A 15610-nucleotide genomic window follows, 5' to 3' on the forward strand; every position below is an offset into this window, starting at 1 on the left:
AGCTAACACAGACCAGCGCAGATGTTTAATTGCAGAGTAGACATGCCCTTACTGTATGCTGCCAATTATCGAAAGTGGGCTGAGAGGTGATGTGCACCTTGAAGCTGAAGAACTGATTACCACAAGGTATCACTGAGGCCAGGAACTCAGTGGGATTCAAAAAAGTACTTGACGTACATATGGATAAAGATTTCCCCTCTAGGCAAATTATTCCATAATTGTCAACTGTGGGGTTTCTTGCACCTTCCCTTGAAGCAACAGGTAGTAACCATTGTCAGAGAGAAGGATACTGGACTATATGGGCCACTGGTCTGATCTGACCTTGCATTTTCTGTATGACCTATTAATTAAGACTAGCCATGGCCCTGGGGATAAATATTCTTATAAACTTGCCAAGATGCACATTTCCATCACTCCCATGCTTCTTCTGCAGCACCTATAGTACCTGCATTTTTGTCTCAGAAACCTTCATTTGTAATACCCTGCTGTTCCCTCTGATCTGTCATCTGCACTATAGGTTTTGAAGCTGATGTCTTTTACTGTGGCCCATCTTTCGAAGCAAGAGCTAGCAGTTTTTTGCAGTTTTAACAACTAGCTAATCTGGGGAAAGAATGTTCTGAATACCCTGATAGCATCCTAGTATTACAGTACTCCCATCTCTAGGACTAGTGTGAATTCCGCCAAAAGTTCTCTTGTACTGGCACAGAAACTAATCCACCTGGGATTTATCTTCCAGAATGAGCTGGGCAGCACTTTCCTGTCTGAAGAAAGGGCAGCCAAAGTGGAAAAAAAGCTGTAGAGGAGATCCAAAGTCTTCAGCACTATTTTCCGGTGTGTTTGAAGCTGCTTGTCTTTCTGGTGTCCTGGTGTCCTGTCTCAAGGCAGTGCTCTTCTGAACCTGGCATATGTTCATGATAAAATAGAATCCACTGGACATTGCTCTGCTTGTTATGTTAACTGTGGTACTCAAACAGACTAAATGGAGCTTCTCTATCTAGTCTTCAGTGGGTGATGTTGACCACAGATACAAATCTCTCTGGTTGTGGCATTCGTACAGCATGCCACAGAGTTTAGGAGAAATTATCCTAGCCAGAGTCAAAGCTCCAACCCATCCTTCTAAAACTAAAAGCCAGATAAAGAGCCCTGTTTACCCCCAGGGGAGTTCTCTCAGGGAAGTCAGTCCTAGTCCAGGCAGACAACACGTGTAACCTATCTGAACTAACAAGGGAGAACAAGGAGCCCTTGCCTCATGTCTGAATCCAGGCTTCTGCACGCCTGCCAACATTCTGTAGCAAAACAGGATAGACTGTAATTGCATATATGTTCATAAATTCAGGCAAAACCCATTAGAAGCATGTGCCTTCCCACTTCTAAAGTTTTATGGTAACAAAACCCAGGCATGGAGAGAGAGCTGCATGCATTTCCATGAAATTTTCCAGTGTCATCCTCATGCTTTTTTCATACTGACATATCCTAAGAGGGTGGGAGAATTGGGTCATGTTAACATTAACCCTAACTTAGTGCTCACTTAAACTAGATTAACATCGAAAGTAAATGTAGAAATATAAAACAATTTCTAAAGCTCTCTATTGGGGGGCTTAGAACAACTGGCAATGACATCTTAAGGCTGTATATTAGGAAGTCAAAGATTTAAAAAATGTATTTCCATAATTTGTACAGCAAAAACGTGTGATGCCTCTGAGATGTATGTCTTGTGAGAAAGTTTTGGGCATCTGGATTTAGCTTCGATAAATTATTATAGAAATCAGAGAAGCAGAAGATAACTTTGAAACACTTTAGTTCCAGGGCTGTTGCTTAATACAAACAAATCATTCTCTATTTCATGTGAAATGCCCCGCACTGAGTCTATAAACCCAGCACTAGTAAAATCAATAGTTTGGTGACATTTCACATTAGACAAAAAAGCAGTAGTCTACTGGGAAAAGCAGTAGACTTGGCAGATCTGCTTCTATATTACTAGGCTGAAAGCTGTTTTATAATCCTAGGGCCTCTTGCCTCAAAGGAAAGGTAAATCATATTAAGCAGCATGAAGTACTGTCTAGAGTGTGGGGTAAAACTTCTCTGAGTGACACAGCAGTGTCTGCCATGAATAGAGCTGTTCACATCCCTGATTAATCCTGAAATTCTACACCTAGTACTCAGACATTCAGGGAGGGATTTTTAAATACACTTGAGGTGGCCTAGCTCTGCTCCTGTTGGAGCCAACATGAGTTTTATCATTGACTCCAGTGGAAACAGAGTTAGGCCAAATCTGAGCATTTTTTTAAAATCCCATCCTCACCCTTCTTTGATGGACATATTTTTCATCACATAGTCTTTGGGGTTTTGTACCACATAACCTCCCTCTCCATTCCAAAGGTGGTAGCAACAACAACAACAACAAAAATTCTGGTCAGAAAGGACAAGTGTCACGCCTTGTGCCTGAAGCCCTGATGTGCAGATTGTGCTTGACTGTCCACAGATAAAAGTGTCCTCCTTCTGATCACTGGTTGTCCAAATTAACTTGACTTATTACCCTCCTTACATAATGATGAGGTAACCCACACATTTCACAGTAGGACTATTGTTCAGCATTATTATATTTGAAAAAAATAATGCCTCTCTATGGATGAGAGACTGCTATAAAGATCAAAGTAAATTGTGGACTGAACTTGCATGGGGCCTGATCCACTGCCCTTTAACTCTAATGGAAGTTGAACAGGGTCCCTGGAGAACAGACTTTTTTTTTTTTTTTTTTACCTGTAATGACATAAGCTTTGACCACTTTAAACTCCTCCCCCACCCCGACCTGCCCACCACACACACAGGCTATTGTGCTATTGATACCCTTCTTGTTGCAACCGTCCCAACTATGCAAAGTATCCTTCTTTGTATTATGTCTCTTGTAAAGCTGGGCAAATAATAGGGGAGAAATCTAATATGTTATTTAAAAAATAATGCAAAATTTGTTGGAAAATATTGCGTCATTAACATTATCTAGCAGGCTGTAGTCTCTTGGTTAACACTTGTCCTGCCGCTGGATTTAATCTTCCTGTTATTAACTTGCAATGCCATAAGTTTCCATTTCCCTTTGTCACTGTAGAACTTTTGCTTTGCTATCTTTGCTTTCTCTTCAGTTGTTCCTTTATTTTGCAATCTGTGAATATTCCATCTAAAGTACTATGGCAGCTGCTGGTGAGGCTGGGAAGGGAAGGGGGCTACAGACATTGGAAGATGCTTGCATTCACACCCCAAGAGATCCCTCCATTCCATTGCTCACTCATGCCTATTGAAGCCTGGCATGAAACTCATTAAGCTGTGGACTGAGCTGCTTTCAGCTGAGAAATATCATTTACAGGCAAGAAAAACTGTCTCTTCTTTCGAGATCACAGAAAGAGATGACATTTCCCTGCATTTTCTACTATTTAAATAAGAACAGTTTTCTTGGCATCAAAATGAGTAGATTTGGGGCACCCCATTTTCAGCAAAGAATATGCTTGGGTCGTACCGTTTTATTTTCCTGTCTGATAGACATTGTGGGGTAAATGATCTACACACACATTATTATCTGAGAAGGCTGCAGAGGAGTTTATCCTGCAGAGATATCAGGGTGAGTCAGGGTGAAGCTCCCTCATTAAAGGGAAATTGTGTCTGTGTTTATGAACCAAAGAGGAAAAATACAAACTGAGGGTCATTCCAGGTGCAGGAAATAAATGAAAGAATAAATCTATTACAAATAATCCGGCAAGCCTGGCTCCAGGTTATGATTTCGGCGAAGAATGAACAATCGCCAAGGGACTATCACGCTCACCGGCTTCAAAGCGGCAGAGCTGGAGTTCTCAGCACACACCGGAAAGGACTTTATCAGACCAACAGTGGGAGGCCTAGGCAGCAAAGTTGATGAGCAAGATGTGGGGTCCTTTGATTTCCCACCATAGGGCTCGGTCCCACACTCCTGGGTCAGGAGAGTGATTGCAAATCTAATAGTTAGCAGCTTTTAAGTCCTATCATCTTGTCCCCGGCACTGGAGCCCAGGCTGAAATGTTCTGCTAAGAACAGTTTAATGGGTCTCAGTGCTGCACACGTTATTGTCATTTATTGTAGACTACACTGGGGAACTGAAGCGATGGTGTGCAGAACTGGAGCACTAAAATTGCTGCCTGCCAGTTCTTCTGGGAAGCTCCAGGTGTGACAGATTCCTGCCACCATCAAGGGACACCTTGCCCAGAGAGGTGGGAAGAGAGTGAGGGAAGTCCATTAAAATGAGGGAGAGGGTTGGGGGCCGGCTGTGCTGATAATAGGTGTTAGGCCAATTGTGGTGCAGGAAACTTGCGTTAACGTCAAAGGATGCTTCAAATCAATGGGAGTTTTACCACGGGCTTAAGTGGGAGCAGGATTGGGCCCAAAGCCCCTTTGCTATGGGGCAAATGACCCTAACGGAAAACAATCCCAGTGAGTCAAGGGAAGGATTGCAGTATTTAAGAGGAGTAACACATCTTTGGGGGATCCCTTTTGTATTCAGAGTAGTAACTGGTAAAGGGTTTCTGAAATGATCAAGACTTGATAAAGAGAATAGGAACCGCTTCAGTTTAAGGGCTATGTTAATGTTAGGAGCCGAGGCTATTTAAAAACCGTAACTATAATCATGATTATTATTAAAAAGCACCATTCACAGGCTAGTGGTGCAAAAACAGAACCCAAACACAAAGAAATTGTCACCAGGGTAAAAAAATACTCACAAGTGTCATTTTGCAGCAGCCCTCCCCTTCCGACCCACCCACACGCTTTTTCGAGCCCTAAATAAAAAAGAATTGGACAATCACAAACCAGTGCCACGGTTTGTGGGTTTGTTTGTTACAATAAGTCACAAGAACTATGGTATTTAAACTCATATCTAACTTTAGAAAGGTAAACTGTCCCATCATTTCTCAGGCAATAGCTGTAAACAAACAGGGGAACAAATGTGTTAGCATAACAGAATTTTCTGCATGTCTCTTACAAACCAATCATAAACTTCAGCAAATAATAATTTTAAAAAAACAAATCATGGACCTAATCCTTATGCTGTTTTGCCTCCCTAAGAATAGAAGTATTGAACATGTATATTTGCCCTGAGATTTTCCTTCTTAGGCTTGTATCACATACTTTTGATTATAGTAATATAAGGTGCAGAATTGAACTGAAGTTTGAATGCTTGGTTTAGAAATGGTGAAAATACAAAGTACATTCCCCGGATGGGTCGTACTGTTACTTCGCCTTGTTTTTTTGCCCTGTGTTTTCCTATTAAATTCTGCACACACAAGTCGACAAGTGGTTTGAGTGTAAAGAGTCGAATAAAGGGGCAATGATTATCAAATTCAAGGTTTAAAAAATTCTGTAATGCCTATCACTTTTAAAATGCTCAAAAATATTCTGTAGCTTTTTAATTGAAGTAAACAAAGTGCAACAAATCCTAACTCAAATATGATTGCATTGAGATTAGGCTCTAATTGCTTAAGGTTCAGGTGGAATCTGCAGGCTAAAGCCTATAGGACCAATCTGAATTTACAATCATTCTGTCAAAAGCAAAGAGATGAGAGCCCACACGCTTCCTAACAAGTCATTTTTAACAGTTACAAGCTTCTTACAAAGACCACACAGGGAGTCTAAGAGATGCAAATCTAATCCTTGGTCATTCTACAGGCCTTCAACAAAGATGTGCTAAACCCTAATAGAAAAGAAATCAGTTCTCTGTCACCAGCTCCTAGTAAAATCTATTAGAGAAAGTACAGATCTTGTATTTACAGCAGTTGCTTTTAAAGGTTAAGGACAAGTACATATAAAAGGTATAAAAATGTTCGTGTGAAATATTTAACAAAACCTATCAATTATCTACTCATTTTATTCCTAAACATGCTTTGATATTTTAGTTTGTATTCATTGGACAAAGGAATTATTGTTTTCATCGTTCTTAAATACATTGAAAACAAAAGTAAAAAAAAATTGTTTCATAGGATAGAGAAATACGGAAGGGGTTTAAAAAGAACATTTTCTTTTAAAAAGACATCCAGATCCAGAGATCATGGACATTACCACTACAACAGGAATTCATTGGAGTCAAAATACCTGGAGAAAATCATCGCTAAATTGGTATTTTGATTAATACCCAGAATAATATCTGAAAAGCATCACAAGAGTGGATTTTTAAAATAAGTCCAAAGTCTAGCTGAATAAAGTGGATCAGCTGTGTATGACTAAAAGACGTATACCAACAACAACAAAATCTTGTTCCGTATCCTTTCACTTGAAAACTTTTATTTCTAATTAAATAGATTCTTAGCGCTCTCACTTTCTCTCTTTAGAGAATTACTTATTATCATCTGGCAAATCTTATATTGATTGTATCTGACTCACTATGGCATGTTTAAACCATGCAAATAAGCTCACACAGAAATATAATCATTTATCAATATACTATACGTTTTAACCTTGTTTCCAGAAAATCTGTATGATCATGGAGGGATATTTTTTGGTTTTGTTTTGTTTTGCTTGTTCAGCTTTCTAGCTAGTATTTTAAAAGTTCAGTGCTTTTCTTTTGTAAGACCTTTATGTATTCCTTTGGCTAACAATGACTCTCAATAAACCACGATCAAATCTAGTATGTAAGTAAATGAGATACCAGCCCTGAAGTGCATAAGCAACACTCCCTTTGGATTAACTGGGATTGTTGCCTGTGCAAGGACTGCAGGATCGGGTCTTATATTACTCCTTGAGAAAAATCAGTGTCATTTTTATAAATTAGTTAGTAATATTCACTTGTTGATGGATTGCCCGTGGATATATAGAACAAAGTATAATATTCATAAAGGGAATTGATGCGCTATATGTGTTTAAATAAATAAGTGTGGAATAGTGCATGTTACACATGGTAGGTGTTGTCTCTGAAAGCTAAGTCTGATCGTTTTGATAAGAACCCACTTTTCAGTACCTAATTTAAAATTTGGCTTTGAACAATATTCAGCTAAAATAGCTCCATAACCATAATAATAAATGAACAACTGTCTAGGAATTGGTATATGAAGGCAACTCGGGTCAGTGTCAATTTCCTTTTCCTAACTATTCTTCGATTTGGGGATGTGATAGATTTAAAAATGTGCCATAAAAATGTACAAGGAACCCTAAAGGAAAAACAACAAAACAGAAAAAGTATGACTTTTACAAGAAATAATTAGAGCCAAATTCTGCTCCCTTTACTCATTTGAGTAACCCTTTGGATTTCCATGGGACAACTCCCGAGAATAAAAAGGAGCTGGATCTGGACCATAAACTTATAAATTTCCTGAGCAGAATGGTGGCTTTTCTTTTCTTTTTCTTTTTTCCTCGGTAGCAGTTGGGGCGAATAGATGAGGTACCAGCCCCTATTTTGAGGTGTACAAATTGCTCTTACGAATTTATATCATGTAAGTTTCATCTGGTTCCTGTGGAAAAAAACTCTGTAACTAAAAAATTAATTAAAAAATAAAATGGTGTCGTCCCAACTGTGTGCGCAAAGCTGGCAAATGGCACCTGTCTTGCACAGGCACCTGTACTTTTACTGCATTTTGCTGCTGCTGCATGTTCTCATTTGTGCGCACACCTCCGGCCTGCTACTTTTCTTATTGTAATGACTTTATACAAATAACACCCAGAGCTACTGACGTATGAAAGGCTTTTCGTTGTAAACATTCCTTCCAATTGCTGTAGGAAGTTCTCTGCTCAAATTCCTTTTCATTTGTATTTGGAAATCCTGGAAATGTTCTTAATTGTGACTTTGGATAGTTCTTCAGAGTTAAACTCTACGTAACTTAGAACTAGCTGATTTAAATACACTGGGGACACAATTTGGCCCTTGGTTTCTTGCATGCACAATAACAAGGAGAGTAAGTTTATCCATAAACTGCAAAGCTGACCCTGCCCTGAGGTAGCCTCCCTCCAATTACATTGTACATTTGTCTGAATTTAGAAGAGAATGTTAGGTATCGTTATGAATCAATGGCTAGAAGTCTAGACTCCTGGAATAAAGAAGATGTTCGTCATGCTAATACTTCATATGGGGTATTTCAATAAAATGATTCATAGCCTGCAGGGTGTCAAGAACAACAAATTCAGTTTTATGGGGCCTCCACCCATTCATTTCAATGCGCATTTGGCCTGAGTGAAAAATGCAGGATCTGGTCCTAATTAGGAAGCTTACTCTCTGCAGATTGGAATGGGAAAGTATGAAATAATATTTGAGTGAAGCTTGCTTCTCTTCAGTGGCTAAAATGAAAACATTTGCTCACATTTACAGCATCTGCTACGATGATGAGACTTTAAAATAATGCACTTAAAATACAACTAATGTCAGAAATGTGTTTTTGTAGGTTGGAGTAAAAACAGAGGAGAAATGTTTCTAAAGATAATACAGTAGCTTTTGGTGTGTAGAGTGTGAGAAGTGAAAAGGCAACTGAATTAACTCCAATAGCAATTTGTGAAGCTGTCCCTCCTGTCCACACTTGAATCCCTTTTCTCTACTTATTCTTCGTAGATGGTTTAAATTTAGTATCAGAGGGAAATGCAAAAACATCTGAATACAGCACTCTTGTTTTTATTGCATCGGTTCATGTATTTATCACTGCTCTGGCTTTGACAGGAAACAGAGGTGACAGCAAAAGATAAAACCAATAATTGTTGAAGATGACTGGATTCTGTGTTTAGCAACTATGTAAACCCATCCATCATCAAGTGAAATTTGTGAGTAATATTTTGAAAGTAGGTATTTACTTTTTCCACACTAAATCAGCTTCTTAGAAGGTTACATGTTCAGGGCTGATTTTTCACTTCCTAGTGGTGGAGAATAAAATTGTGTGTATGTCAAAGAGGGTGGGAGTTTGAAGAAAGGGGTGCTGAGTCCAGAACTTAGTACTGTATTTTAGCTGCAATTAGCAAGTGTCTCCCATAAAACTTATTGCAGGAATAGTTAAGGACTATGATCAACTCAATTCAGAGCCAAGATAGCTGACTACGGTAGATTTTATTCAGTGCCCCCCTGCCAAAAAAGAACCCAGAAAAAATAAGGTGTGTTATATCTTTTCAATTATGAAAGTGTTTAATTTTCTATTGGTTATATGCAGACAATCCTCAACTCCCATCACCACTCCCGTCATAAATTATGATGATTACTGAGGTCCTGTAGGCCTCTTATCTTCTGGCACTTGAATAGTGAGAAAAAAAAGCTTTACAGAATGCAGAACTGAAAATATTATCAGGCTTGTAAGATGACTCTCTTAAGAAGTGGTGGTGGTGGGATGTGTCTGCCTGGAGGGGCTGTGGATTGTAATATGCCATGGAATCAGTGATGCCATATTAGGGTGTTATGCCTGTCTGGTTTTTACTTTCAGGACAAAAAAAAATGTTTTTGTTAAGAAACAAAACATATTGCTTTAAAATGCAAAACTTTTCACCTTGTAGCATACAACTGTAAGGTGTATGAGTTTGTTTTCAGAGGCTTGGCACAAATACAATAATAAAAATGACCTCTCTCTGGCAACTGCATCTCAGCTATTTCCAACAGTTGGATCCTGTGCACTTATTCAGGCCCTGAAATTCACTGCGAGAACACTTAGCTACTGGAACTGAGTGTTTCAGAAGATTTTGTTTCTGAAGAAAACTTCCTGTCTGTATCAGTCTAGTTTCAGCACGGTGTGTCCTTTATACTTTTACATGTGTGTATAGTAGCTTCTATTTATAGCCCTGTGCAAATGTTCTTCATCCAGTCCTTACTTTAAAAACAAGTTAGCATTTTCCACAAAATCATTTACCCAGCGTACTCTTGATTAAATGACTGTTAACCCTAAGAGACTAGTAGGACAATCAACATGCTTTTTCAATCACCGTTCTTTCTTGTATTCCCCCCCCCCCCGCCCCTTTTTTTTTTCCACCAGGGAGTCTCGCTGTGGGTCAGAGCTTTGCTTTCTAAAGCAATTAAGTCATATTTTCAAAAGGAATATTAGATTAAAAATACATCATGATTAAAGTATAATGTAAAAGGTCTGAAAACTGGGAGAAAATATTTAGTGCTTGTCTACAGATTCTATCACCTACCATCTACTCTGAATGCATTCTGTATCTTTCAGCATGTCCGGCTCTCATGATTGCAAATAGGCCTGTTTTCAAATGGAAATAGGACTTCCAAACTGATTATGTGTATTGAATCGGAATCACTCACTAGATCCTCTTGTTTAAAATGTATTGAAAAAGGGATGATGGCTGCAGACCTCTGTATCCAGCTCCTTCTCATCTCAGGGAGGTCGATCTATTTTGCAACTTTTTGCCATTTGAGAATGTTTCAGCTAGATAATTGCGTGATTATTGTACAAGGGCGGTACACTGTCACACAAATACCTCCAACCCTCCTCCCCCACTACCAACTCAGACACCCCTTCAACTACCCTTCTCAACCCTAGCCCCCCCCCCCCCCAACACCGCCACCCATCCAGCACCAGCCCCAATCTCCCCAACACCGACACACACTCATCACGCCTTCAGCTACCACCCCACCCGTCTGCCACAACACACCAGTTCCACTACCACCCCTAACGTCCCCAGCGCCGTCACAAACACTCAGGCTGCACCCCGACCGCACAACGGCCACACAAATGCGGACTCCACCACAATAGCTCCAGCACCCCACCACCTCCGCCCCAGTCCTCCTCCCCCAAACAAACTGTCAAACACACACTATTCTGTCATCCCTTCCCCTAAACTCCACAGACACACACACACACACACACACACACACACAATGCGGTGCCCAGATTTTCTGCTTCTCGACCTGCGTTACTCTACATTATTCCAGGACAACACACACAAGCGTGTGTGTGAGAGAATGAGCCATGGCTCACACACTGAATATTGACGATGGTTTCCATTGGAAGGATCCCTCCAGTGATACGCGGTGGCAGCTTTCAGACAAGTTGTATTTTCCAAAGAATAACCAATTAAAATACAGAATGATTAAAAGATTGAAAATAGCTGGAATTGGCAGAAAGTATTCAGTTCACAGTCATCTAAATGCCTTGTGCATGTGAGAGATATTTTAACACACCCCCCCCACCACCCACCCACACAAATTCAGAAACAAGACGCTTTGTATCACACACATAGGTAACTATACTATAAATATAAAATTATTCCCGTTCTGATATGAAGCGATAGAGGCCACGCCTAGGTCCTAATTTTTGACAAAAATCTCAAGCATATTCATTTTTAAAGGGTGGTTTTCTTTTAAAGGACAGAAATACACGGCAGGGCGTAAACAAGCAGTTATAAGATAAAGCTCATGTAGCAAAATCCTGGTAGGACCTTTGCGTCTTATTCGCTGTCTGGATAGAATTAAAAGAACTAGAAACGGGCCAGGTTGTGCTGATTTTACTCACGCACCTAATCCCACTGAGTTAAATTGGATTACTTCCGTGAGGCAAGCCAGCGGGATTTAGGTAGGGCTGTATTGTTATCAGTGTACCTGAGCACATTTTAGTCCCATGAAAAAGTATGCAAATCGAAACATTTGTCAGCTATTAACGTTTAACAGGCGACCGTGCTGGGGTAGTTGTAACCTGCCCACATTGCTTCAACAGAATAATTCACGCTCGGTTTTTTAGGAGGCACAGCTGGTGTGTTCATTCTGGTGTACCACTTCCTTCTTGTTTTAGCACACTAGCTAGGACAGGGAAAGTCTGTTCAGTTAATGAGCGGTGTTCTTCGTAAACCTTTCTCTCCATAACTTCAGTACTAAGCAATTGTTGTATATGTTGGGCCATATACTTTTGATTACATTAGCCATAAGCACACTTAAATATGATACCATGTTATTAGGCATAAATAATACAAAGCATCACACTTAGAAGAAATTATTAATTGGATTTAGGGTTAGCATTTGCATTTGAGTAAAACAAATGATTAGTTTGGTGTTTTTAATCTCTTTCTCTCCCCTTCTCCCCCACTCCCCCCATGACCATTTACCCATATATGATAAGCAGTAAAAGAAGCTCTCAATTTATACTTTAGGATTTTCCATTGTAGTACCTGCAACAATCCAGTCTAGAACTGGGCTTTTTTCCGTACTCCATAAATAATTAAACAAACAAACAAACAAATTAAATTAACGAGCGAAGCACTTTACCTACAAAACTCCTTTGTTATTTATTTTAAGGCTGCGCATAGATCACAACAAATTGAACTTCACTGAAAATTGTTACCACCCACTACTCCTGAAATCTGCCTGATCACTACATTAAATGAGCAGAGACTCTTTCAGAAGAATTATTTCTCACTTTAGTGAAATTATAAATGATCATTTTTAACCGGCTCCTACTTCCACTGAAGTAAATTACAAAACTCCCCTGGGTTTAAATGGGAGCAAAATCTGGCCCTCTATTACATACTGAGGGATATGTTTTAAAAACATATAGAAAACTTTGGCATACCATGTTTTAGCGGATCTTGAAGGCCTTTCATTTTATGAAAAAAGAAAAGGAGGACTTGTGGCACTTTAGAGACTAACAAATTTATTTGAGCATAAGCTTTCGTGAGCTACAGCTCACTTCAACGAAAGCTTATGCTCAAATAAATTTGTTAGTCTCTAAGGTGCCACAAGTCCTCCTTTTCTTTTTGCGGATACAGACTAACACGGCTGCTACTCTGAAACCTTTCATTTTATGCTCCATTTTGTTTTTATTTGGGAGATGACCCTCAGAAAAAGATTACCTGTCAGGAGAAATGGAGTCAATTTTTTCTAAACACACACCCAGTGTTGAAGTGTTTTAAGCATAACCCTTTTAAAAATATAAAAATGTTCTTAGGAGCTAGAAATGACGAAATAATTTTAACAGATAGTTTAAATAATTAGCAATATATGTTGGGGGGAAGAGGAGAAAAAACGGAAACAAAAACAAAACCCCACCTCCACTTAGCGATTCAGTTTTGTTTCAATGTAACATTTTCTTCAACTGAGCCTGCTTGGGTTCTGAGTGGTCCACAGATAAATCAGCTTGTCAGAGCAGCATCGATATGGGCTGTGCCTAGTATATATATATATTTTTGAATGTCCATGTTAAATAGCATTTTTTTCTTTCTTTCAATAGGATAAACTGATGCAGAAAGAGGAGAGAGCTAAGGTGGCTATATTGTATTACTATCTTGATTGATTGTATTCTCGTTTAATAACACTAATAAATATCTTAAGAAATCGGCATGTTGGGAGTAAATGATCAAAACAAAAATGGAGACAAAAGTATATTATTTATAAGTGCTTCTGAGAAACCAAAAAAGTTTGCCAAACAAAAGCACCGAGAGAAACTCCGAAAGAGCGGCGTCCTGGAGTTACATTATTAGGTCACTAACAAACTGAAATGAACTCAGCCACTTCAGCTGCACCTTTAATATGAAACAGAAAAGTTTGTTCCTTCAAAGTTCCCAGGTGTGCGCATGTTTGGATGCTTTGGGAAAATGTACTTTATCAAAGAAAAAGGCCACTAGATCTCACTCTTTCTTTAGTTTTCTGTATTGAAACTATGTTGTCTTATATCAGCGGGGTAGCCGGGTTAGTCTGGATCTGTAAAAGCGGCAATGAGTCCTGTGGCACCTTTTTGGCTAACAGACGTATTGGAGCATGAGCTTTCCTGGGTGAATACAAGTCGACGTGCATCCGTCTATAAGGTGCCACAGGATTCTTTGCCGCTTTATGTTGTCTTAATCTCTTATATAGACATTTTCTGAATATCTAATCAATTAAGTGCTTCCCCGAGAAACACTTTAAAGAACCGTTGCAATGATAAAGCAATGTATGGAAAGATATTAGCAGTTCTGATCAATCGAATACAAGAAAACTTTTAAGTGTAGCAAGATCATTATGTAAATTCATTTGCTAGGGAGATGCAACCCACACATGGATTAAAAATCACATGAATAGCCCCAGTGTGTTTATCAAATATTTTTAAAAAGTATATTAATCATTTTTCACATCTTGTTGTTAATGTGAGATATGGACGTAAGTATTAAAACGGCTTAAATATTGCTAATTACATGGTAAATATTTTTAAAAATTAAACATACTACTTTAGAGAAGTTTATATATGGCAACTCAGGTCAATGAAGTCATACTCATAAAACTTGTTTTCATATCTTTGCTATTATTATAAAAATGATCACGTTTTTTAAAAAAAACCCGAACCTTTAAATCTAAGCTTGAATCTCACAACTAACTTTTTCCATTTTAGGTTTTCGAAGCAGTTTTCTGCATGCTCAGTTACTTTAAGCATTAACATTATTTTAATTTAATTTTATGACAACACATCTTACTCACTTTCTTTATCCGAAACTGAGCAGAAGCCTTAGAGAAAAAGACATAATATATAAAGCTTTGACCTTACCTGATCCCTAATGTGCTTGCAGCCAGAAACAACCAGCTCTCATTTCGTGTTAATCATCAATTTGCCATAGAAGACAATATTTCTATCTTTGTACCCATTTGATACATATATACAATATTACCATTTACTTGTTAGGGGAGGGGGCAGTTTCGATGGGAATCATAAGAGGAGCAGCTGGTCAGATAGAAAGATAGTGTCAACTTTGCGCCAAACATTGCCATGAAAGGATTGAAATTCTTCAGGAGCCATTCAGTGTTTACCTCCAAGTTCCCTTTGTAAAAGCAGTCGCCATGAGTAGTTAGAATAGAGCTCACTCCCCAGCGAGGCCCTTTTACCCGCTGTCTGCAATAAAACTGCTAATATACTTTTTTCTGTGGCAACTTCCCTTGGTGTCATTTTAGAACTGTCTCAGATTACATTGTTTGGGACCTGCACTTTAAACAACTAACTGTATTAGGATACTGAACTGCCTTTTGAACTAAAATGCAGGCAATACACATCTAGATTAGCATCCCGATTGGTTTTCTCGTGTGTATAATAATCATCCCTGCACTGCTTCTTATTCTGACTGCAGGGAACAGAAATATCATCTTGGCTCAGACCCCAAGATTGGAGATCCTTCTGATTGTATTTCTTTCCGAGACTCCTCAGCTACTGGTGATAAAAGGACGTCGGTTTGAAACAAAAATGTGTTCATACCGAACAGCAAATATGGCGAAGCCCTGATATTTTTTTTTCTCCAGCCTGCTGTGCCACTACATCCACACACTTCATGGCACTCAAGCATGAACTCCTATTTACAGCAGGGAAAAAAATGCCCTCAGCAAATCTCGTACATCTATAGGCAGTGCCAGGGGGGAGCGGATGGAGGAAACAGCCATTCTTTATTAGATCTCTTTAACTACAAAATATCTATATGGTGCCCGGGGTCTGATTTCTATATGTGATCGGAGACATTTGGAAATGTATTTCTCTTCCAGCATTTCAAAGATTTTAATCACTGTTCTAGCTCTCTCTCCCTCCCCCGCCTTTTTAACGTCCCATTATTCGAGTTCTGCATTGATTAACAAGCGACTGAAAATCAGTGGCACGGGAAGAGGCAAGGGTTTACAAAGTAGCATGTATTTTAATTTAGGAAAGCTATACAGTGGGTAAATTCCCGCGAGTCTGCTCAAGGGAAA

At 39.1% G+C, this 15610-nt stretch overlaps 2 long non-coding RNA genes across 2 annotated transcripts in view; one reads left to right on the plus strand and one right to left on the minus strand.

Moving 5' to 3' along the window:
* The window catches only part of LOC122466203, a 121349-nt gene extending 108164 nt beyond the window's left edge, over positions 1–13185 (plus strand). The window contains exons 4-5 of the long non-coding RNA XR_006291551.1: positions 8651–8769; positions 13143–13185. This is a non-coding gene — a long non-coding RNA (uncharacterized LOC122466203). The remainder of the gene's footprint in view (positions 1–8650; positions 8770–13142) is intronic.
* LOC122466204 lies at positions 467–15100 on the minus strand. Its single transcript, XR_006291553.1, has 2 exons — positions 14690–15100; positions 467–1286 (listed from the first exon to the last, which is right to left on the minus strand). It is a non-coding gene; the product is annotated as an uncharacterized LOC122466204 (long non-coding RNA).
* Between the last annotated feature and the right edge of the window lie 510 nt (positions 15101–15610).

Source organism: Chelonia mydas, chromosome 6 (genome assembly GCF_015237465.2).
Source record: "Chelonia mydas isolate rCheMyd1 chromosome 6, rCheMyd1.pri.v2, whole genome shotgun sequence".
Classification (NCBI taxonomy): domain Eukaryota; kingdom Metazoa; phylum Chordata; order Testudines; family Cheloniidae; genus Chelonia; species Chelonia mydas.